This window comes from Lineus longissimus, chromosome 15 (assembly GCF_910592395.1).
Source record: "Lineus longissimus chromosome 15, tnLinLong1.2, whole genome shotgun sequence".
In the NCBI taxonomy this organism is placed as follows: Eukaryota; Metazoa; Nemertea; class Pilidiophora; order Heteronemertea; family Lineidae; genus Lineus; species Lineus longissimus.
In genome coordinates this window covers 12922829-12949396 of record NC_088322.1, presented here as the reverse complement: position 1 = coordinate 12949396, position 26568 = coordinate 12922829, and the positions used below count along the sequence as shown (strand labels likewise).

Sequence of the window (26568 nt, the reverse complement as noted above, 5' to 3'; positions counted from 1 at the left end):
TTGTGATGAGTGAAGGTACCGAGTATCTGGATGATAGGTATCATCGCTAGAACTTCGAGGTGAAGTCATTGGGCAATATGTTTGATTGGATTTAGGTAATTTCACTAAGAGCTGGAAGCACCCAACACCCTTACACGCACAATTTCATTGTGCCTTAAAGGAAGGATTCTGGACATCCCTTCAATTTGTTGATTCTCAGATAATCTGTTTCAGCTGACTGAGAAGGTCCACATTTCTAACTTCTTAAGCCAGCGAGTATCTACAAGTCATATCATGTACATTAAAAGCGAACCGTAGTTGTAAAAAAGTATTACCGTTGAGCAAACACTACACGGAACATAAGTTATCACGGTCAACCAGTCGAGAATATGAAGTGGTACGTAGGTCACTAAAGGATTGCAGAGAACTAGCCAAGCATGAGTCGAAAAGCCTAGCAACACGCGATAATGAATTTTTTGTTCACTTCTCACGTCGTTCGAGTGTGACAAGAAACAGGATATCGTGCCACTTTTTTGAAGACTCGTCTTCCGATCCAATGGATACTTTTAGACGACTATTAACCGGTTTTACTGCATGTTTGGAAGAGGTATGACGCTCCTGTCTTTTCTTTAACTAAATGATATTGGCTATGTTGCACCATGCTACGTACACACACTCACTTTTTCTGGTAAAAACGTTTATTAAAGTGTTCCCGGAAATGCGTGGCTTACGAATGATACATGTCAAAACATATTGATTTGATAAGATGGCTCCACAATAGTGCTTTATCATCATATGTTTCTTTTTTTTCTATCCAGACAGAAATAACGAGAAAGTCAAGAAGCACTTAGAACACTTACATATAAACAACATTAGGGGGTCTCTATAGTGGACAATACACTCGACCATGGTAATAGATTTTGATAATTAGACTACCTAATACAAGATGTTCTTTAATCAATTAACTTGGATGCTTATGTTGTGGCTGATAGTGGTACAGTCTGACCAGCCACACTTAAGAACCCACCAACTTGCCTCAGGGCGTTTTGCATTGTATCTATCGATAAACTAGATAAAATCTAGTTAGATACTCTTCTACAGCTGGTATTGGTAAAGTTCGATGAAGATAATGCGCATAATGATTTATTCCGATAACAGGTATCGAACATGGGGAAGGCTCGATGAGATCAATCCTCAGACAAGAATATTAGTTGATGTCTGGTTGTTCAGACTGGTAGGTCGTCGATTTAAAGAAGAAAAAAAAGGTTGAATTGAGGTAAACACTTCTAAATGTTGCAGGGCAAATGCTAGCTCAGTTGTCTGTAGCTCGGCTTCAATGAGAACTGTGTTGTACGCACACGAGGGTAGGACGGCTGACATGGAAAGATTGCCACGGAATTATAATGCACTTCCCCGTAGTGCGCACTGGGTACCCTCAACCATTGCATTTCGGAGTGACGTACATGTACATAATAGAGTATAGAGAACTGTCGTGAAACCTCGTACAGATTCTGACTTGTCATTTGATCGAAGCATTATACAATTACTGATTGAATGTGTATGAAGCTGGATGTCATTGCAACCCTTACGAATGAAGTACGAAGATATTTGGAGTCATCAAGGTCTGCGCGAAATAATGTCCCGGACACTCATATATCAGCTTTCATACGCACCAGGAATCAAGGAACATTTCAAAAACCGTCGTCAATAAAAAGAACATTCGTACTTCGTCATTCGTATAACGCTTTGTAGGAATTACGAAACCTGCCTATCAGTTTTCTGCGAGGAAGTGATGAGCGCAAAGTAATAGCATCGCAAAGAACATCTTGACGATTTTTTGTGACATAGTACAACAAGAAAGCTATCTTTCCCAACAGATTAGATGGTCTTTGATCGAGAAGATCTATCAAGGTATGATGAGGCTATCCCATTTACAATTCTCGAGGTAACTTAGCTTTCTTGCATACCGAAAAAAGGTTCAAAATGAACGCATACTGATAGAAGAGTACTGTAATTACATAAATTACAGAGAATCATTGAATGGTCTCTTGGTCGCATGGTAATAGTCCCACATGGGAGATATTCCGTGCGCATTGGTGCATTTTCATATTGGCGCGGTACAGACGCCCCTTTTATCCATCCAACTGCACGTCCAAAATGCCATTGTATTCCGCAGAAGTGGCGTTCCTGATCATCTGGCTACGTGTATCGCCAAGCTGCAAGTAAAAGCCCCTCATCTCCACAGAGGATTATGCTAAGCAGGTACACCGGAACGTAATATACTAAGTTAATCAGGGTTATTTTGGGCCATGTCCATCTTACACTATTGATGTCTCTGTTTGATGTTTCATACAGTTGATATCCCCAGGAAACAATCTTGTCAACTGAAACCGTTTGAAGTTTATCCGGTTTAAACCTACTAACACGTTAAGGTAGTAAAATGCTTAAGATTATAAAACGCATCGATGTTTACAGACAATCCTTAATCATCGAGGCAGATTTTAGACAATTCTATTTATCGAATCAGATTATAGATCGTCTACTTATCTATCGAGGCCAGTTTATAGAAATTATTTCAGTCCATAAATCGCGGTAGGTTATTGCAAATCTACTAGTCCACATACCGCCAGGTTGTAGAAACTTTTCATTTGGTCAATTGATGCACCTTATATCCTACGGACATTACTGGAGGACAGCGGCACTTCCGAACGTTTTTGTTTCGACTTCTTTGACCGAGTATGACCGGTAGTGATAAAAATGTATGCAATTCCAGCTGACGAAATCCACGAATCTTTATAATAATTCTTGTCGAAGAAGAAAGTTGGTGCGAAAATCGCCATAGATTAGCGCCAGTCAGGCGATAGCATGTGATTCGACAAGTATCGCTCCCATGGACAGTTCACTGAGGCAGAGATTGGTCAAACGCCTGATGACAAGTGACGCGTAGCCTGTTTTCCGCTGAAAAATATCAACACAATTCAACGTGAAAATCTCAATACAACTTCGACACAATACTGCAACACAAAAGTGTTGAGAAATTTTTTAATTTTCGGAATCTACACGGTTTCATTTTTTTTATTTCGGGTTGTTACCATTTCACCTAATTTCTGAAATACGGGTACATGTACGACGCAAATGTAGGTACAATGTGTGTGTTATCACACTAACATCTCAACCACAAAATACGTTTCGTTGTAAATCGCATAGTGCTTGCTGGTTGCATCTGATCTTGTTTGCAATGGTTGCTCTTGCAAGACTAGCACGAATGTAATGAAACCTCTCTCCTATATAATTGTCAGCAGATTATTGAATAAATATGATAAAGTACCGACACATCCTTGCTATTAGTTATTATTAAGTAAGTTAGGAACAAGTCCAGCAACAACGACGAATTCCAACGTTTAGTTGGTAAGAAAGGCTAAAATCAGTCACGAAAAAGCATGTCAAAGAAAAAACAGTTATGAAAGTCTCCTTCTGCTAACTGGTTGTAAAAAGTTTGAGAGATAATACTGGTAAATGGGTCGTTAAATTACTGTATTTGACCAATCCCCTGATCGAACAAACTTATCTCATCCGAAATGAGGTTTCAGCCAAGTAACACACGACCCTCCCTCACGTAATCCCGAAAGAGATATCATTTTCTGGATAGGTGACTTATCTCAATCAAATTTGAGGAATGATAATTGGCGCGTGGTCCAATTACGTATATCTCCAGTAGCTTAGAGACCCATTAAAAGCTCCCCCTCAGGAAACCACCCGTTTTTCTGATTAAAATCATCAATGTGTAAAATTGGCAGAACTGGTATTTCTGATGAGGCGATACATGAAAAACTCCACCCCGATTGAAGGTAACTTCAGGTGCTTTGAATAACAATATCTGTTTACGACACGGCAAGTTCCCGAATTACATTTGCGGATGCTCAGGAATTTTCTAAATTGGATAGTGAGTTTAACTGGTGTACTTGTATTTTGATCAACTTACATGCAGCCTATTTACGTTGGCGATTATGCTGCCAGTACAATTTGTGGGATACATCCCCCATCTGGGAACCAGTTTACCCATCAGTGATAGCAACGATCTGGAATTCAGGTCCATCGTCAGTTGTCATTCTATTTGTGGAGACGTTTTCTACAGACTTGTCACCCGTTATGATTAGGATATGCTAAACTGGCATCACCGTTCATTGAAAATAGGGATTTCGGATGCTGCCCGTATCATTTGAAAGTGGCAAAAGAAGTAAGAGGATTCGGCTATGGTCAGAATCAATATGCCAGCGTTGGGTATCGATGTCATGCTGTGGTGATTACGAATCAAACACCATAACCACAGGCTATGCCGCCCTTTGAATACCAGTAAAATGTCATGAATAGTCTGGTCCGACTACTGGCATTCTTCGATTATGGTAAGCGAAAAATATTTCTGATTTGCACGAGGTTTGACAATCTCAGCGCTTCCTACACATAGTTTCATAGCCTACTCTTTGACGTCGCGAAGAAATTGCTGTAATATTATTCCATGATCAGGCGTACGATACTCATGACAACTGACATGTTCATGACATCTAATACTAAGCGACGTCCTCATGTCTCGTCCCGCCAATAATATGCCAAGCTGTCAACACAAGCGTATTCTTCGGGGCGATTATGTATGCCAACATGACGCAAAAGGTCCAATATACATCGATGGCTTACCAATTTTTGGGTTGCAATATGTAATTCTAATCCGGCCGCAGTCATTCAGAAAATTTCAAACATTGATAACTTCAGCACGAAATCACAATCAAATATTGACTTTAATCATCCTTGATTAATCGGAAGTGTGATGTTTTTGATTATCAATAGATTTCTCATGCATTGTTTTGATTGGAAGTCAGCTGGTCGCTATTTAACTCCAAAGATCATCAGCTTTTTTGGCATTCGAGATTAATATCTTAGATCAGCTTGCAAATAAGATGTTATTCGAAACCCCAGTCAGTGTAGTGCAAGTCTCCGAACGGGACAAGATGTGATTGATTGCGTCTAGCAACAGGTTCATTAGCTTTTACATACTGTTTATCTTTCAAAACCGTTGACTTCGGGCTTTTTAAAAAGATAGAAGCACCGCAAAAGACTGTGGCAGCACTATTCTGATAAGGCGTTAAAATCTGCCAAGCTTTTTTCTGACTTCGACCAAAAGATAAAGCGTTTCTTTCTTCGGTGCAAATGTCACTGCGCTGCTAAATAACTAATAAGCCCTGAGGCAGAAATAATCATTAAAGTTCTATGCGGCTCCTCCCCCCCCCCCCCCTTGAAAATTCGGTCATGGCAATGCCACCTAAATAACACACCGGTTGTGTTGGCTTCAAGTAAATGTACCAACACTTCGATCTCAGTACTGCACAGAACTATTTTAGGACACTTAATGATAATGTGATGAAGTAAGTAAGAACATAATAAGAATAAGAATAAGAAATTAACTATCATCAAAGTCATTTCGATTCGATTGCGATATTCATATCTGCAATATACATTATGTCCATCAAAAAGATTAATTCTCAACGAGTAAATAGTTTCCTGTATCGTGTTGATTTGTCCTTTGAAACATAAATTTCTTATGCTTCTGCACTTCCGAGAAGTAGTTGACATGTTCAATAGAAGCGCTATCAAAGCGACGCGTGTCGAATATATCATATAGAGTATGGTAATCAGTGTATTGTAGTAGCTCGTCATATTCAAACCTAATAAAAGTAACAAATGCGCCCGCAGAAGTTTGGGAGGCACTTTGCAGAGTATTATGCACTTTTAGGGTGGATTTATCTATTTGACGCAAGCCCGTCTACCATCATCACGTACCAAACATTATTTGTAGACAGGGCATGTTTTTATTCAGACATTAAGCATGGCTCTGATCAGACTCAGACACACCATTTGAAGTGTGGCCTCAACGAAAACTATCTAAGGATCAGAAATTTAAGAGAGTGACACTTGCATTTTTCATTTCCTCATGTCTTTGCAAGGTGCCTTTTGGCATATTCACTGTCTGATAAAACCACCACATTATGACAAAGCATAATCTAAAGTGTAAAAGGTCACCAATAGATCTTTAAACATGTGGCCGAAGTACCCCTTGGTTTTAATCATCAATTGACCGAATACCCTTTAAACATTTCCTTATTATACGTTCGACCAGCAAATTCAAGACGTCAAAAATTAAGACATGTTCATGAAACTGGAAGAAATCATAGAAATTTTGAATATATTGAAGTCCTATCAATTTCTAACATCGCTGGTCCTTAGCTCTGCCATTGTAAAATTCACGCTTGGGATCTTTAATTCGAATCCCGTAGCCCGTCGAAGATGAATACGAATCTGAATGAATGCCTTTTAGACGAAATTCATTTGTTGATGTTGACAGAACTACATAAGGATATTGAAGTGTCACAGAAACTGACAGATTTATTGGTATGGTATCAAAGACGAGTCAAGCGACGATTTAATAACTTTGTAATGTTTGAAGTGGTCTAATAACCTTCTTCAGAAGACTTGAACCTTGTGAAATCTATGTCAGGCTGCCGTATCAAAACGATTCAAGAATGGAAACTGAATAATGGCAAAATCACATTTCGCAATAGATTGCCAATGGCACAGATGTAGTTCGACGTCCTACACTTGACATCAGTTGAATAAAGCAGATAATAAGTTTCAGGTGCGAGGTGTCCGATGCAATGACCTTACAGGTCGAAAATTATGCCTTAAACAAGGAGTAATGTAATTAGAATCACTAATGAATTGTATCGGATAGAGGACATCAATGCCAACCGAAAAGTGACTTCAGTAAATTATGCGTAAAAAAAATAGGTGTTAATATTGTCCAGAAAAATACATAGTGATATTCTCTGCCCTCGTCAGTTGATGATGGCTCCGTTGTTCGTCATGGTTCATTCTCATATACTATAGGGGTTTTCAAAACACCCCGCCTCAGAATATCAGCACGGGGTGTGGTATCCTGTATGCTGCTTTCATGTTATTAATAAGTGGATGGAATGGCATAACTTATATTACAAACACACTCAAGCAATCGCAGACAAAAAAATGAAATGTACGTGTGGCAAATGAGTTCTGTGCTTGTTGAGAGTAACCAGACTGGTTTCTCTGAGGTGCATGGCAATGAAACTGCAGCTTAAATATTTTCCTGTTTCTCATAATCAAGGTAAGAAAGAAATGTATGGGAGAATATCCCTGGGCTGTCTGTGTAATTGACAGGATGGGTTGCATCACTGCTCTTTCTTTAACTGTTGATAAAACCTGTCACATCCATTATCAAAACCATGCCCGCGCCAATGTCACAACAATATGAGAAGACAATGGAACATGAATGGACAATTGCTTACTATACCTTGCTATAATTGCCAAGTATTTTTCATTGTTTACTAAGCCACGAGCAAAGACCACCATGTTACATTTGCCTTCGAGTTACGTTGCAGCGTTCGTGAAGTTCTAAACCAAGTTTCCGGTTTTGTTTTGCAAGAATGGTGTAGATCAGCAACGAAATCATTGAGACATATATTTTTTTATGTCTGAACAGCATGAGAGCTGTGACCTTTCTTTCTAGGAAAGGATCAATTCAAAGATGTCATCCATCGTCTCGTAGTAGCAGTCAGTAACAAGGGACTGCATGGCTGGAGCGGAATGTGTAGGCACACCTTTTAAAGTGCTAGCCAAACAAAACTCTCCTCGAAATTAGAATGAGATGAAATCGTATGAGGGAGACCCAGATGTTGACTCACCAGACAAAGGCGAGGCACGTTGCCTCATAGTTATTCACTTTAAGGTGTGATGTGATGAAAAAAGTGCCAACAAAATGTTGCGGCACTCAGACGAAAGTGTCAGAGTATTTATTCACCGCGGCTAATGGAAACCTCCCGAAATCTGGTCATGTTTGCTGTTGTAGTTTTCTTCCTCGTTGTCAATACTCCTTGGCAACATATCTGTACATACTGTGGACTCACGGACCAAAGACTCAGGAAGAGGCACTGTAAATATACATTTAAGTTAGTCAATTTGTCCAATATGCATACGCACGAGCCGGTGACTTTTATTTACCGGAGGGCGTCTCCCGACAGTCGTCATCACGGAGGTAAGGTGCCCTTTTGAAATCAGGCCCCGAGTGTCATTTAAATGTAACCTCTTCTCCTTCACAACGACCATCATGCTAACAATAACTGACTAAACATTAATTTTATCTTTTAATATAAAAAATAAAGGTCAGTTATTTTCAGAGTTTATGAGAATGTTCCTATTCTGGGATTAACATATACATCAACGTATCAGTCCGTGTACCAAGTTCTTACTAAAGAACTGACTAACATAACTATCATGATATTGACAGAGCGCCACACAATAGGTTTCCGTAGCTTCAAAGACGACTAAAGTGACATAAAAGCAGTATTCGACTTTGCTGAATATGTTGTTTTTTTAATTTCCTGCATCAAAGATATTCCTGTCTTCGAAAGGATTTCTTTCACTCCGATTTCGCCCAAGGTCGTCAACACTCATGTGCAAGCAGGATATACATGAGGAAAGACATGAAAGAGGCTCCAGGATACATATGTCCCACTTCCGTGCGTGTATTTCGCCCTCATCAAATGTTCAGAGTGAAAAGGGAGTATTGACACTACGTATCAGTTTGTTAAAATTATGGTTTGTGTGATCTTCTAGGAAAAGTATCCAACCCAACAAGTGGACATTTACTGCTGCTCGAACGTTAGCTGCAACAATTTTTGATACACCCCTTACCTGCCCGTTATACTAATTGAGCATCAAACGGATGTAACGGCCATTACAACAAAGCTGCACAAGCCAGAGGGCACTACTTAATTAAGCCACTGATGCCATGACCAATTACCGTTATCAGCGTTTCGGGACGTGGTGGTATCAGAGCGGGAGCGCACTGAGAGCGGGGTACCTGACTGCGCTGACATCAGCGCCATTCGAATGAGAATTACCATGGAGGTAGTAGAGGTGAGGATTAGTATCTGATTTTCGAAATTTTTATCGTGAAATCCTGTGACATTAGTATCTGTGTCTCTAACAAGGTGTTGTTCTAGCTAAGGCCGGCTTAACAGTTTAACTTTGTCCGACTTCTTAACGATTTCTCTAGCTTTTTCCTGATTAATCCCACAAACGTTCGACATTGTCCGTCTTTTCCCTGGAAAGATCGGATTTCGAGAAAAGCTTGAGTGTGTACGAGGAAATTAAGTGCAAGGGTACACAGAAGTGCGTGTGGGTTAAAAATACAATCCGGCTTCGCTCGCTATATTCTTTTTGGCATAACAGAAAACTTTTACTTAGAATTGAAAACAACAGCAAGAGTAATGCACTCGATGACAGATTAAGGCATGCCATTAGTGCCATTAGTAATAATTCTTATACTTGTATCCTAACCATAAAAGGTTTTGAAAAAAATCGAGATGCTTTAAGCTCCGAGTCATCATCTTCGAATTTTTTGCTAATATGATGCACCAACGCGAACAATGTACTGCCGAATTGGCAATGGCATATTCATCAGTTTTTTTCTTTTTTTCCCCGAAAATAAGATCGCGAAATTTTTATTTGAAAAACGCAAGATATTTCCAAACCCGCCAAAGTAAGAATCCTAGAAATGTTCGGAAATTGCAAATCTAAAGTGGCGCAAAATTTCGGCAGTTCTCAGTCATATTTGGTTTGGTCGCTATTTCTCTCTCATCGTCGTTATATCACCGTCTGTTCTCTCAACACCAGTCTGTGATTATTTAATGATGAAATTATGTCCGTTGCGCAGGCATTGCGCCACTCTCTGAACGGGTGAAAGCTTTGACATGCTGATCGGAAGAAACCTTACAATTCATTGCATCTTCCCAGAAGAAAATTGCCAGCTGCGTTTTAATTTACAAAAAATAAGAATAACGTTTGAATGGGTAATGTTTGGGATTCAATCACTGTTAAAGGAACTATACTTTTACATCACGACGCTATGTGACACTAGTATAGAGTAGTGTTCTACCGCTACATATTGTACTGGCTTGGGCTGTTCAGAACATGTTAGCCAGGGGTCCCAATGTATCATGATATGGTCAGTTTATCTGACTTACACGAAAATGTAATTTCAAGACACCGTGTTCTTTTTTTGTTAAAATAGATTCATTCATTAGTATAGTATGGAAATAACCATGCGCATGCGAAGAACGTTAACCAAGACTTTTCATTGGTGCCCTTGGCGGAAATACATTGGCGCGCTGGTCTGCCGACACAGCTGCTGAAATCATTACAGAAATACTGTAGCGTTAGGGAGAACATTGAGGTAACTGACAGCTGTTATGAGTGTTGAGCCTTAATTGCTGCAATACAAGTACATTTTGTAAGAACAAGAAATGTGCTGGTAACGCATATGTTTAAGGTAGCTCCATTGTCATGCTTTTGGCGGAAAGGAGCATTCAAAAATCAAGGCCTTTGCTTAAAAATAATCAATTTATCAGAGAATTATCATGCGATGATCATTGTTAGTCCCAACCTTTGACTTCTTTTGTTTGATGTAGTACATAGTGTGTTCTAGTAGGGCGGAATATAGCTTTTGATACCGGCTGGCGCATTTATTAGTGTAGAGAAGATGAGCGATTTTCCGAATAGGATGGCACTAAAAAACGAAAATGCACCAAATTGCTTCACGCGTTACTTTCAACAGGCATTACGTAACGAAGTATCTAAAACCCGAAAGTAGTGCAATTACGGAAATTGATTGGTTTTTCTATATTAATTTTGCTCTTCAAACACTATCCTATCCTCCGAGTTAAGACGCAAGGTCGTTATCCCCGACGCTGTGCACAGTCTCGGCCCTGAAGCGAAATGTACGAGATCATCAATTCTGATTCCGCCAAGTGCTAGAATAAGTGGTTATTTGCATTACAATTAATTATTTGTCCATCAATCTTTGTTAACTTACACAAAGGCATGACTTGTCTTTATTTACCTGTCAGATGCATGGTAGAAAACGTGTTTTGTGTTATTGGGAGGTATATGTGGCTTTATAAAATTGTCAAGACCAATACACCTTTGCATGAAACCATGTACATGTATTAAGACATGCGATACCCACTAACGGTCAAAAACTCTAGCAAGGCTAATTGCAAACCGACCAACAAAAATGGTCTATTAGCAAACTTCTCCAAGCATTGTGCGCAAATATCACCAAACACCGCTTCATTTGCTTCTGACGTTTACACTATGAAACAATATCAAACATGGTGAAAGAAATTTTTGGCCGTGTATTTTAAATGTTGTTGATAATTTTGAGCTGGCTCGAGCTAGTCATCAAAATCTATCCGGCATGATGCTGCAAACATTTTGACATTGACGAACGTGCGATGGAAGTTTATCAGCGTTGTCTTATGAAGACAGATCGGATGGATGAGTTGTTTTTTATATCCATGTTGGCAATACCAACATGTGATTTATCTCCAATGTCATTTCCCACCTCGTGTATCAGACCTAAATATTCCCCCAGTGCGGTGGTCAACTTCACGCGTCGTTAAGCAGTTGCATGTCCTGTGGTAAATGACACATAAGTCAAAGAGCCTCGGGGCGAAGTGTCAGTGGTCGGTTCTTTAATTCATCACTTTGATAGGTATCTCACCGATCTCATATCGAAATGCATATATTCCACAGACGTATTGGTATTCAGATGTAATGGTGCTTGGTGTATCCGGTTTGAAGAGATGAATCTCTATTTCGCTCCTTAACTGCCGCATTCACCCCGATGCATACCAGGACCAATGTGCAACAAACCACAAAATGGTTTGTTGCATATGTTACCAGGAGGTAATATTTAGTCAGCAGGCACTCCGTTTGAAAAAGTAATATCATATCTAAGATTGGCAAAAGGGTTAAGCAATGTGGAGTAGCACATTACTTTTTGGTGCTTGAATAAATTAAGTAACTCCAGCATAAAGATTTGTCATAGCCCGCTCGAGTGATGAGAACGGCCTTCGGCGATCTGTTTCAGGGGTTCTTGATCTTGTGTTGAATACAACAAGCAGCCAACAAACTCATGTTTGTACTGTGATGCGCACACATCAAAGTGTTTTTTACGAAAATAAGCAAATAATGCATCACGTCGTTTCAAGCCACCAAAACGAATTAGCGTCATGCTAGTAGAAAAGCTTGGATCACCAAAATATTATTCTCTGTTAGGAGTGTGCCTTGTTAGATGTTTAACTACCATTCACATTCGATTAGTTTCAATGATATTCGTTGATTCAATTATGTTACATGTAGGCTTTAGAACAGTTTCTTCGGATGTCAAGGTTTGGACATTACTATCGGTACCAGTCGGGAGGGAATCTCTGCAGGATGTTGCCATGCTTTGACAATTTTTCCACAAAAGCGACAGTAATGTCCGACCATTCAAAACCGTCCAGGAAAAGTAATATACGGCGACTATTCCTATTTACACCATCATTGCTGCCCGCACTATATCACGAATGCCCGCAAGGGTCTAGTGAATTGTAACTACGGAAAGCTGCGATTAGCACCCGATCTATCGTTGTAATGGTTTCAAACCCTATAACGGAAGTAATCACATTCTACGTTTATTCGAAACAAGTTTAGTAGAAATAGGGACACCACTATCACTCGATTATTGTGATATGAAATAGACATAATTCGGTCATCGCCTGTTATATACCGGTATGGCTTGAAGGCATCGGTTACATAGTGTTCACTTAGTCAACTTTCAATGTATCTCTTAAGAACGAGCTAGAAATTTCCAAAGATTGGGCTTCATGGGATTCGTGATGTGACTTTTCACATACATGGCATTAAACAGCATGCCTGTGACAAGAGACAAGTGAATCACAACGACGTGAACACGTGGTTAATTCGACATCAGGAGATCGGAATTGCGTATGTTTTCCACGTCCCAGCAGACTCTGGCGTGACATTCTTTGGTCACAAAGACAATATATTACTGATAAGTATTCCGTTCCAAGAGTCATATCACTCAAAGTACCTTAGCCCAAGCGTCCTTTTAGTAAACAGTACTCAATGACTGAGTAGGGGCTGAAACTGATATTGAAACTGATGAGGGTGATCAAGTTCCTTGCAAACATCAGGCAATTGTATCGTTCTTGGTCCTATATATCAAACATCTCACTAGTTCCATTTGCCACGTAGGCCAATAATAGTTCACATATATAATTATTAGCAGTCAGTGGACCGGAGGTTCCCTGTCCAAGGCTGCAGCTCCTGTGTGGGAGTTTTCAATAGACTTTCAAAGTGCCTATCACGTACATTGTAGGTGATTGCCATAAATGGATGTTCGTATTCTAAATCTCCTTTGTAGGCAAACATGTCACAAGATGCCTAAATGTTCCTTCATGAAAAACCATTGTATCTTGTTTAACCTGCTGTGCGCTCCTCGTTGCTTCTGTTATAACCAGATGTGTTTTTCGTGGATATTCCCTGGGGTCGAAGCCATTCAGTCTCAATGGTTTGCGTTTTCTCACTTAATCTATGACCGCTGCAGCATGTGTCATGTTGGCTTTTGTCAAAAACTGTTTTATTTTCCTATACTAAAGGCCGTCACGAACGAGCTCCCCGAGTGGTTACGCCGGCCAAAAAACCTGTATGGCATTGGTTAGAGTGAAGGATCCCTTGGGTTAAAAGATTTTTTGCAGTGCCCCAGTTTCTATTTTGCGTATATCCACCTAAACCGAAAGTGGCAATGTGAATCCTATAAAGCCAGCCTAAGACTAAGAGATTAAGATATAGTGGAACTTGGCACAGTGAGATGGGAGTCAAGGGGAGGTCGATCGGTAATTATGTGACCGAGGACCGAAATTTCACACGCAGGATGACCGTTAAGTGATTAAGTTCAAATTTTTGGAAAACATGAAAAAACGTTTTTGGAAAACATTTTTTTCCAACATTTCAAGCACTGTGAAGTAAATCAAGAAAGCACAAGTGTTACTCATCAATCCGAATTGATCCCTGGATACTAGTCCTGTGTTAAATTTTGAATTTCTGACATGGGCGACTCCATTGAGAGATGCCGAGACATATGATTGATTCGCTCTGGATTACTGATTTATACTGCAAATCACGTTGGGACCATCGTTTTATTTGAAAAAAGGCCAATATAATGGTATAATGTGTTATCGACAGCACTTTTTTGCAGTTTAGAGGTTTATGAATAAAGTGTCTACAGAACTGATCAAAAGCACACTGAGTTTGGTTCCCCAATTATCCTATACGCAAACCCCTCGCCGTTTTAAAACCTGATAAGACGACTCAAATGCAAAAAAACATAAGCAAAAAACAAACAACCAGCTTTAAAATACTCGAAAGACCTGGTAAAGAATAAATTGGCGGTAATCTGACAGGTTTGTTTTCCCCATTTACCTGTATATGGCGGAAAAAAAACGAATAGGCTCAACCTGTCATTTCGTATGCCGTTATAAAAGCCATCCTACGTCTTTTGATAAATTAATTGAGACGTTTTCTCGCAAGTACAAATATCGCGTAGCGGCGTCAAAATGCAGGGGAAATGGACCATCTTAGCCACACTTAGTCTGATGGTGTTGTTTTTTGCCAATTGTAGGTTTTTTTTATGATCGCACGTAAGAAAAATCACGATTGAATTTTCTATTTTTTACAAACTGGCAGGTGGTGGCAGCTGATGGTGTTTTACCCGTTCCACGACTTGCACTTTGTTGACAGACGGAGTTGTTAACTATCTTTCGTATACGGCCAGATCCAGATTAGGTGAATACTAACCAATGCAAAAACATAAACATAATTTACTTTTGTGAGCAAATACATGGACTCATGGCAGTTAACCTCGTGTTTAGGCATGTACCCTGGTGCGATCTAAAATATTTCTGTTGGACGCTGTGGAACACGAATTGTGTAAAAAATATATATGACCGCGCCTTACAGCTCGATAAACTTCGAACACGGCCATCAAACGAAACACTTGATGACCGAGTGCACGATAAGATAGGTAGTTCGTATGAAAATAAAAAAATCTCGCCAGGTGCCAGGACAAATGCCGGAAGAGAAACGATGAAGCTAGATGGACAGCAATTTCCTACCATTATTTCTTGCAATCTTGTCTAGTTTTTTTCTCGGCGGACAAATACTTCCGCCGGAGAACAATTTGTTCCTGCCTTACTTATCACGTACTTGTGGTGCGGAGGAGACATGTTTTATTCTCTGTGTCATGTACAACGAAAAGCACTTTGCATGCCAAGTATTTTTCACGCCGACGCGTTTAGTTGCTGAACTAATGCTATATTTATGATTACCAGCAGACCACATCAACAAGATACACGACGGAATCACACTTTAACTTCCACAATATGTTGTCAAGAATATTATATAGAGTGAACCAACCAACTGGATATGTAATCCAACTTCTTATACCAATTAATCTATCCACTTTCACAAAAAAAACGATTTTAGCCTTACCTAAAACGCCCTGTGTTGCAATCCTGTTATCTCCAGTCTACCAATTTTGTCCCAGCTTGGATGAAATGGCAGGAAAATAGCCCATTTGAAGGTCACATGAAATTAGGATGTTTATCAAACGCTGATTCCTCGACACCAGTGTTTTTTTCTAAACGCTGTGCTGTGTAAGAAGCTTGCATTTGAGACAGTTGGGCTTTTTGTTTGTCACGATGGAATTAATGATATTATGGTGCAAAATTGTTTGTTTTATATGACGTTTAATCTTCGACGTTATCAACTCTCATGCGTCCACAATTGTGTGCAATACATAACTACACTGGAAACGTACTTCAGTTGTGGTGATGACTTTGTTTGTCATATGCCAAAACATGATCAATTAAAAACCTTGTGGTTTAAAACTGAGGGTGCGAATTACCACCTTGTTTTTGTCGATACTAACTACTTACACTTTATTAGAAAACTGAAAACAGCATGTTATTCTCCCGACTGTTTTGAACGCGAAGAAATCAACAAGAAAATACAAACAACGTATGGCCATGCAGACACTGGAGACTTGGTAACACTTATTTAAATTGAATCCACAGTACGTAATCATTTTGGTAAAAAGTGTGAGTCGCGACGATTTTGGTTTAAGTTTTTGAAAAACTGTAATTTCGTCTATTTCTAAGTAAGATATCAATGATGTTAAAACACCTTCGCGTTCACCCCACCAGTGTAATGGTCAAAACATAAAATGAAAGTCGCAAAGTCTCTAAACTTGTGAACAACTCGATGTATGTCTGCCGTTCAGATTAAGAGAGCACTTGGCATCTCTGGGGAATTTCTTCAATTTGAACGAATATAAAACACCAAACTGGCAGATCTTCTTGAGACTCACTCTACAGTGGCGGTGTGAAACAGGTCTTAAACCCCTAGAGGGAATGGAATAACTTCTCTTCAAAGATTGTAGTTAACATATGGGATAGATGAGTGAGGTTTTTAGTTTCTTTTGCCATGCACCTTACAAAAACAATAGTTTCATATCCAGAGGATTCAAGAAACTTCCAAGGGACAGAGTGCACTTATATACTAAGCGACAGATTTATTTTTTTCTTCAAAAATCTAATGCACTCAAATATCGCAACAGGCACAGTGACGTTCCAACCACGATTAATGCAAAATGGCTCTTGACAGTATAATTTCGAAACCAGTCGAAGGTTAAAACCACATCCAAATGCAACCATCCCCATTACAAGCTCGAATAACACCCCTAACAGAAAATAATCCAATCTAGATATGGGGTGACATGCTCCTTATTCAATCTTTTTAGGAACTGACACCATCGAATTGCCCATAATATCGGATTTCAAAGTATATTCGACAACTTTGAAAATATGGTCTTAAATGTTCATAATAACATAGACGATAATATTATGCTTAAGGCTATATTACTGATATACTTTTTCCTCTATTGCGATAATTAATGATTGTTCGAACCAATTAGGCTTTGTTTAAATTAATAACCCTGAAATTGCCTAAGGCATAAGATATGTAATCCGACATTTCGATATTATTAAATCATTGTGAACATCACAAGAATCATAATTGATAAAGTTGTTCAGTAATCGTTTCTGTTGGTTTGTAGGGATTTTCTCCGAAAAAACCCAGGTAACGAAATTTTACTTTGATTCGGGTATTAGCAATGTGATGAATATCATACCGTTGTACATTTTGAAGGCAGCTGAACTGGCAGGTGCAGTGAGTGTTTAGTGAGATTGTCCAAACACCAGAAGACGCAAATGCAGAGATCGACTACCATTTGTCATAGAGAAGGCTAAGAACACGCAGCGCGGGTCCTCATCACTGAGAGATTGATCGAAAGACGACCGTGCCGATGAAATGGCAGAAGATTGAGTGACAGCGGTTGTGATATTGCAGATAGAAACTGGACGGAGAGCGTGTCTTAACAAAAGATATATTGCAAAGGCTTGTCAAAGGAGGATAACTGGAGCTACAGCCAGCGTCATTTCACCTCAACTGGGAAGTGCGAACGGTGAAAGTGCCGGTACGATTCTTTCACCTTATCTGAAGTAGCCTGTTTATACTTAGACAACGGAACAAACAAGGCCCCAAGTAACCCATTTCCTTTACGCCATATTAGCCCTTCACAATCTGGCGCAATATTCAAGTATGATGCTCTTGAAGGAGAAAGCAAACACGCTGTGTTGGAATCTCATTGAGGCCCACTCTCCGCTGGAGGGTACTTGCCGAGGATATGGCGTGAAATCTACTTAGTCCGGGAGCACCCCCTGACTCCTCAGTTGACTTGATTTGCATCCGGAGACGGGTTGTTAAGAAAGTGTCAAGGAAGAAATTAGTCTCAACCATGCTGTGAAAAGGAAGTTATTTAGTTAGCCAGAGGGGAGTGAAATGGGAGGTTAGTTAGAATGGCTGTATGTCTTAGTTGCCACTTGGACATTTGATCCCAGGGGCAAAACAACGCAGCAGTTCACATTGAAGGACTTTCCGTCATTGTCAGTTAAGCACTGCACTAAGTCATGGAAGGAATGACTTTATGTTTATGTTCAAAATATGATACTTTGAAGTTCCTGTCGGTTACAGCCGGAACTGCACATGCAGTCACCAATGAGATATAACGATGAATCTTACGATAATCTCGAATTGAATGTATTAGGAACTTAATTTGGATTTTCCACCTGGGAGTTGACCAAATAGTTTGCCAACGCCAACGCGATGTAAACAGGTATCCTGAACAAACAGATACACCCTCCTGAAACAAGACTATGAGAATTCAATAAACACTGCGCATTATCGAGTGATAAACCGCGCAAAAAGCCATATCATGAACAAATATCTGCAACACACTAGTCACATCGCCGTGAAATATCGTCATCGATATACAAGATCGAGCAGCATAATATTTGCTAGAAACCAGACTGCGGATAACAAACATCAAAAGTATATAATCAAGCACGCCATCATCATACTCGCATTTCCTTCATTTTATAGCCGACTTGGGTAAAGGCTTTTAACAGTGATAGTGCAAAGCTAATGGGCTGAATCCAAAAGAATGATGGCTATTATTCAGACATGTGATATCCTATGGTATTTATGTGGTGTACCATATGATTGTTTCTGTAGTGATTAGTATTATCTCTCGAGACATGTGTTATTACATAAAACGTCATTGATAGATATTTTTCATGAAGTGCCGGCCCAATATTGACAAGATTTCGTTACGACTAGTAGTGCCGTGGAAGGCAATCGATGCTATAGGATATTTTAGGGGTGTGGGGGCGGCGGCGGGAGCGGGGGTCGGGGCTGTGTTGAAATCGTGACTGAATACACTGCATCATTTTGGGGCTACACAATCGCAGACCCAATAAAATGGTGTGTAAATGTCGAATATCTAGGTTTATAACGACGCAGATCTATAGACTTCATAGTAATTATGTTTTTATTGACACACCCAGAAAAGTAGTTGATCTACATCTTATTTTGTTCAGACATCCAATAACATGAAAGACAATTATGTTTATAGAGCAGTTGACCACAGAATAACCTTGTTGATGGTTTTGTTTAGAGTTTGCGAGAGGCTCTGAAGGAATCACATTTAAGGGCACGACCTAATGATACGACTGGTACCGGTTTGACAACGAAGCCAATCATCATGATTATGGAGAGGTTAGCATTGGTCTGAGGATAAGGACTAATAAAATATTTTGACAAGTTTGCATTGAACTACAATTAATCCATCTTTTCGTGGTATCAATCGGTCATTGATTTCATAGAACACGACACAAGAATTAAATCAGCTATGTAGCTGGCGGTCAAATCACAGGGGTGTAGGCCTCCAGTGACAGGCAAAAGCAAAACAGAAGATTTAATTTCTTTATCTAATAAAGAAAAATCACTGTTTTTTATTTGGAAGACCAAAAGAAATTTGCATGTCCCGCGAAAATAAAAATCGTGGATGTTTTTATTTTTGGGGAATTGTCGCAAGTTGCAAAAGTAAACCGGCCTGAAGATGTTATGGCTTCCGATACAATACTTATGGTGTACAAAAAACTGAATCGTAAACTCGTAACAGTCGATATTGTGTTGTTGACCTTAATGAACGAATTCACAATATAATGAACATTGCAGAGGACAATATCCTGACAATGTGTAAAAAGCCAAAGTCATTGTATGATATAGCCGTATCACCATTAAACGAATTGGATGACCTAATTCTTTTTCATGAAATGCTGAACTAATTAGAGCCAATTATCTTAAATATTGCTTCACTTTGCGTGCCTGTGTAATTCAAACAATTAGTAGGCTCCTCATTGTTTACTTTTATCGAGTGATGACCCAATGAAAACTTATAGAACCACGAGGACCAAAAACCATGTGAGGTGTAGCTAATCAGAAAATAATTTTGCATACATCTAGAAAATGCTCATCAATTAGAAGTGCAATTTTGAAGATTTCTCTTGTCCAATTACCCCTGTGCCAATAAAAACAACCAGACATAGCAAAATGCCTGAAAAAAAACTATATTTATTTTCCGATTCTGCTCACTCACAACTATTATTATTCAATAATAGAAAGAGGATCGCAAGACACTTGAAATCACTTACAGCAAATACACTGACATATTAATTCAACATATCACATTTCATGACTGTATGGTCCAATGTGATTTTTAGGGCTGTATGTGGGGACTAGATATAAAGTGGTCGTCGAAGTTGAAAATTTTAAAACTATTTTAAAAAAAAATCCATACGTTATTTTGGTATAATGTCAGTGGTATTGTTTGAAAAAAGTCACCATTATAGGACAGCATGTTTTGTAATTTGTCCCACGTGATTTCTGACAGACATGACATGGTTAGTACCATTAATCATCGATGTAATAATATCAGCTGTTGCAAGAGCAAATGACAACAAATAACGTTAAATTGGAATATTCCGCTCTCAACCGACATTGCCAATCCTATGACACTTGACCAAGCAAACGGTGAGGCAGAAATTACATGCATTCCCGTCCGTTTCGCGTTTTATCTCGCTCATTACAGCAGCGAACTGGACACGATACTGTGCTATCAGATGGTTGGTCTCGCTGAAAGGACTGACCATTCTGACATTTGCTGGTTCATTACAATATGTTGGCTGACTTTTAAGGATGGAGTTTGTTTGGCTTCTCTCAACCGATTAAAAGTGATCTAGGAAACAACTGGTCATAAAAGTCGGTGCGTTAATCACATGCAGCACGAACCTGTATTGAACCAATATTTTGAAGGGACAGTTGCTTTTCGGATACAGGAAGTACAAGGTACATACTAAGAAAACAGAGGTTGTCAAGGCGAGGTTGCAAATCGAGGTTGTCAAGGTTGATTACTCTTATGACTTGCATAAAAAACTTCAAATTAAAGCGCCTTCTTCTTCTTGGGAGTTTATTATTGCGTGTCCTGAAGGTGATAGTCTTAAGGGTCTGCGCATGCATTCAGGTACTTTCCCTCCAGACAGTACCATACTTTTTTCTCCATTAGTTGCTGACGTGTGTAAAAGTTCAGTTTCAAGCAATTTGAAAAAAGTACACAAAACAACCAACTCCAACTGTGAATTCAATCTTTTTTTTTTAAGACGATTAAAGTGAAACGGATTTTGCCATGGAAGAAAAACTACGGTCGTCAAACTCTTTCAAAGCTCGAACGAACCATCTGGGAACGCGAAACAAAATAAATGAAAAAGACTGGAGTAGCTATTACATTTGACCTTCTGTTTTATTTTTTTCAGAAGAACAGTTGGTATAAACGACCAAACCATTGTTAGCTTTGTTGGTAATCCACCCGGATACGGATCACACAGGAAGGGGACAATTTTGATGGAAATCGCAGGTAATAAGGTAGGACTATCCATTATTTATCAATTACTGCGTTGGTGGTAACCGTGCATCACCGTGATTGTACTCCGACTCAAATGCGCGAAGACACATTATTATGTTATTATTCCATTTTGAGCACCCAGACCTGGATGACTTCGACCTTTAGTGAGACCAAGTTTTAGTGCTTTAAATTGTTGGTGCCAACACCATTGGACACGTTGGCTACCAAACCACGGCATTGTCCGTATTACGAATGGAATGCAATGGACCAAATTCATGAAGGGCATTTAGCTTAATACAACTACTAAATAGACAGATTCAGGTCCTTCATGTAAATCTTCACAAAATATGAATAGGCCCTGAAACTAATGAGGGAGAAGTTACACACGTCTAAACCTTAAACGCCCTTTATGAATTTGGCCCCTAGGGTGGATGACAGTTGTGAAGGTTTTATTTGAACTGCAGTTAATGAAGAAGTTGCCCTATTCCCTCCCATAAGACTACAATGCAGTATCTTGATTGTGACATGAGGCATGATGCCGTCTCTTACATCACCCTCTACTCTCATATCAATCAGGCTACACTGGGTCTCTTACTTGATTGCGACATGAGGCATAATGCCGTCTCTTGCATCACCCTCTTCTTTGATATCAATCAGACTACAACGAAGGCTTACTTGATTGTGACATCAGGTATGATGCCATCTCTTACATCAACCTCTTCTCTATATCGATCAGGCTGCAATGTGGTCACTTACTTGATTGTGACATCACCCTCTTCTCTCATATCATTCAGGCGACAATGCTGTCTCTTTTCCAAGGCAGCGACGCTAATGATTAAAAAGTAAGGTGACCCCCTCATCCACACCGTTGGTCCATGGGCCATCAGTGGATAGTTGATGGAATCCGTTACAGAATCTTTGATGGGCCATCATAGATTCTATGATAAAATACGGGTAAACTTGGCCAATTTATTTTCATTTTCCATAAGTTTGAATAATGCCACTAAACGTGTTTATGTTTATGAGTTTCATAACGGTAAAGGAGTTGTAAATTAAGTTCATCGCTCAACTATTGATTTTGACTACGAAAAGATACCAAGACTTTTGAGAAGTGCCTCCACATCAAATCATGCGACCTCTGAGCCAAACCTTGTATTGTGTTCGCGATAACTACCACGGACATGCATGAATATTAGACTTCTTGCCGATAGGCTAGTAATTAGATTGTTGGATTTCTTAATTCGATCATGATCTTAGGAATAAGATTTGTCGGTCCGGTACATTGTCTGCTTGTTTCCACAACTAGTTACTCTATCCCTGTGGAAGACTACTTTACACCTCGGACAATTATATTTGAATTTGTTGATCCTTTCGAGCCAAGCCGGAAGAGTGACGTGCTTTCGTTGTGATGACGATCTTCACGAAAGAAGCAATCACCCATTATCCAGAGATTTTGTAATCCATGGAATGGAAAAAACACAAATTTAATGGAAGGTCGTATATGTTAATGGCAGGCACATTAACTCAATGATGAAGGAACATCATTCTAAGGAATCAGTGATGCTATCGGGGTAAATGTACCAGGAATGTAATTTCAGTCGCTCTATTTTTTATCTGTATGAGAGAATATATCTATCCTGTTACAGCTTGTGATGCGTAATGCGTAATGCGTTGTGTTCTCCTCTACAGCTTTTTAAAGTAGAGCATAGGAACAAAATGTCACGCCATTAGTCCTCATGACAAGACCATCATGAATCGTAATTCTTCTTCATTCTTCCTTCTGCCTACGAATCTCCCCGTTTCGCAAATTCAGTGATTATCAATATCTTGCCTAACAATTTTCCAATCGAGCCGGTTTCGAAAGAAAACCCCAGATATCCCATGAATCAATTTGAGAAGTTATTCAATCGAGCAACTTGAGCGTTATTACTGTGATCACCTGACAACCCAAATCGTTATTATTCTTCCTCTCATATATTGTCTATTCTGCTATGGCACCGTCATATGAACCCGGAATCTTGCTATCTTTCTCCGCAGATTAGAAATGGTGTTATCTTCAGAACAGGCCTCCAAGCATGCCTCGTTCTAATGCTCAAGAGACAAATAGAATTTCAGTCAAAATATTATTGAATGAATGGTTATCCCTAATCCTGCGATACTCTTGGGAATGGTTTCCAAATGGAATCAGACAATACAGTACTCACGGATAGAACTGAACTTGTTGTTCAACTGAACCCGTTGAGAATTGACCCCAAAACGGAATAAGAACATGTTGCAGTCAAGGTTGAGCCTTGACCCCATGAGACAGGATGGAGGAACTGCAACACCTTGACTATTTGAAACCATATGTCCCTTCATGAGCGTAAGAATCTCAGGACATGTTGCGATGTCAAATTTCTCGGGCTTAAAAGCGATGCTATATAATTTTGGTATTTTAAACATCGGCTTGAACATAATGCCTATTCCTAAGGGCTGGAGTAGAGGCTTGTTTTGATCCTTGGACGCGTGCCTAAAACATAAGTAGGGCTGATGGGGTGGCCCAATGATAGCATCGTCGCCTGTCATGGGGTTGCAGGTTCCATTCCCGATCGGTCCCGGTATATACATGTACTCAATCGGAGGTGAAAAAGAGGCTACCATTTTCGACAGCGTAGCTCTCTTTCAGGTTGCAGGCCTCCTCTGGACGAACTCCCGCAACTGTTGTCTTAAGTGCATATACTGAGCACAGTTATCGTTCGTACTCTTGACTCAATACTTGATTATAACACGGTAAGTACGAACAATATCAAAAGCAAGCAGTGTACTGTAGTTTGGGGTCACATTTGATTTTGAATGAACATGATTTTTTGCCGATATGTTTCATGCAGCAATCTCACAATAATATGTAATTTACCTTATTTTTCAATTTTCAATTACATGGATAGATGGAACGGATATATGTTAGGATATGATTGTCAAATATGCAATTTTATAACACCAGTAATTTGTGCTATTTAGATCAATTCGGTCTGGTGTGATCATGGCCTATCATTATCATCGCTTAATTTACAGGTTTGCACTACTGTATACATTTCTTAACTTTACAAGCAGAATGTACAATACATTTTATATCCCAAATAATGATCAGAGTTTAAGACAGTTCCACCTACATCTGCGATAAAAGGTATTGAAATGGGAACGTTTTTAGAGTAACTCGAGTACATCACCTTAAGGCTCGCAAAATGATAGTACATGTACGAGGTCGATCAGTGTGATTGCTCGTTCATTTCTCTGCTGCGATCGAGTGTCTTTCTCTATCAGCAAGTGATTTGTTTTCCCAGCCAATCACAGTCTCCTTACAAGTGTCACAAAATAGAGGGTACGGATACTCTGTCACTTCAAAACTCAGCGCCAACCACCAATACTTTACAAACCCCATCTGCATTTTTAGTTAAATGTCGGACTACTTGCCTCAGCTCTTGAACTCATGTAGATGTCCTATTTAATTTTGCGGGGTGTTTGTGAGTCCAATTAAATCAGTTTTAAAACGTATGCGGAGAGACACAGGAAATGGGATAGGCTACTCCGTCTTGCTTTACGGAAGTGACCGATTTTCAAGAAGTGTTTTCGCGTGTCATTGTAAGCTTTGTGAAAACGAACGGCAATTTGCTTCGTAAAAACAAGTGTCCTTCACTGCTTTAAAAACCAGATGTACAGACATGTCGAGTGCTCCCTGAGACGAGAGAAGTTGTACCCCATCTTCACGTGAAGTACCTTGTTCCTGGTTTTGACGATAGTTTATTTCACACTCAATAGTAATTGACTTGATGTTTGAAGAAATAAAATGGATTTAAACATAAGACTCGCGACTCACGTTTGTCCCAATCATACTTTGTGGGTTTATGTCCAGCATGTTCAGAGCTTTTTTCGAGTATATGGGAGGACGTCGTTGAACCGAACGCCCGAACGTCCGAACGCCCTGCCGATTTATTAATTTAAAAACTTGGTTTCGTTCAAAACCTGGTTTAAAGTACATCGCAGTTTTGATGATGGTGCCACCTGTCCGTTTTGGCCAATCTATCCCAGACCACTCCGAAATAAAAGTCCATCAAATAGTTTTATTTAGTTTTTCATGCTTTCGTAACGTGCAAGTTACGCGTCATTTGTTATGTAAGAGAGAGAAAACATAAAGGATCGGACAAGCTGTCAAATATATAACTGCGACATCGACCTTATTCCTGCGCCAGCCTTTCGCCCTTTGTGGCACAATTCATTGGGCGAATAAATTGACAATCGATATATAGTTTCATGAGAAATGGAAACAAGATTTCTTCGATGTTGTTGTCAGTGTATCATATCAGAGCGGTTCAATAACATTGTCTGCGGGCTTTAAGTGGCCTATTCTGCACTGCTGACTTCGTTTTCGAATAGTAGCAAGGTCGTGGTAGGCCAGTTTGCGAGTAATCGATCGGCAACTTGAACACGGCACCATGGATATTTTCAGGGAAACCATTGAATGATTAATGAAATTCTTGCGAAGGCTGGTTCGACAGTTTTATGGATGATATGGCTAAATCAGTGACCGTTGGAAAACGCAGTAAATCGAACGGTTTTAACAGGCCGTGGGTTACTTTCGATCGCAAAGCCTGTGGTATATGGGACACCGCGACGGTTTCTCGCTTTAACGATGCCAATGGGGTCAAACCCTTAGACTCAGGAAGGTCGCCTAAAATCACAATACAGACGATATTTTTTATTCCATTTGGGTCAGGCTTCATGATAAAAAAGAAAGGTAGCTTGGCTTTCCTTCATCAATCCGCCCCTGGTCAGGGATCGTAGAAGACAGGCTATCCATAAGCTAGCTTCGAAGTGTAGACAAGCTGAGACGCAACTAACTCGGCCTGTTTTATTAAAGAAAATGATAAACATCAAGCGGATTGGACGTTTAGTCAAGGAGATATCCGCCTTTTTAACTTTGAGTTCGCATCAGAGGGGTTGATGTACTCGATATAAGCTCCTTGAAGATATTTTACCAATATCAATATCAGTTTCCCTTGAAGGCGTGAGGTTTTTCGTACTTGTTGGGATATCGTCATACTTAATCTGATGAAATGCTTACTCATTATTTTTTAGAGATAAGACAGTAGGTGTCTGGCACTACATTTATTGAATAATCAAGGCCTCATTCTCTTCAAGGTTAGGGCTTGGCGTTCTTGATGTTTATATGTGTACCTAACGTTCTATTCTTACAAGTAAGCCGC

The 26568-nt window shown here is 39.6% G+C and overlaps 1 protein-coding gene across 6 annotated transcripts in view; it reads left to right on the top strand.

The window, feature by feature from the left end:
• LOC135499665 (cephalotocin receptor 1-like) overlaps nt 1-26568 on the top strand; it is a 71703-nt gene that overhangs the window by 16176 nt on the left and 28959 nt on the right. For 5 of the 6 annotated variants that reach the window (XM_064790564.1, XM_064790559.1, XM_064790563.1 and 2 more), the window contains exon 2: nt 21240-21348. The gene's annotated coding sequence lies outside the window, so the exon portion shown is untranslated. Of the gene's footprint in view, nt 1-20435; nt 20776-21239; nt 21349-26568 lie in introns of those variants that run through there. The other variant, XM_064790560.1, reaches the window with a different exon arrangement.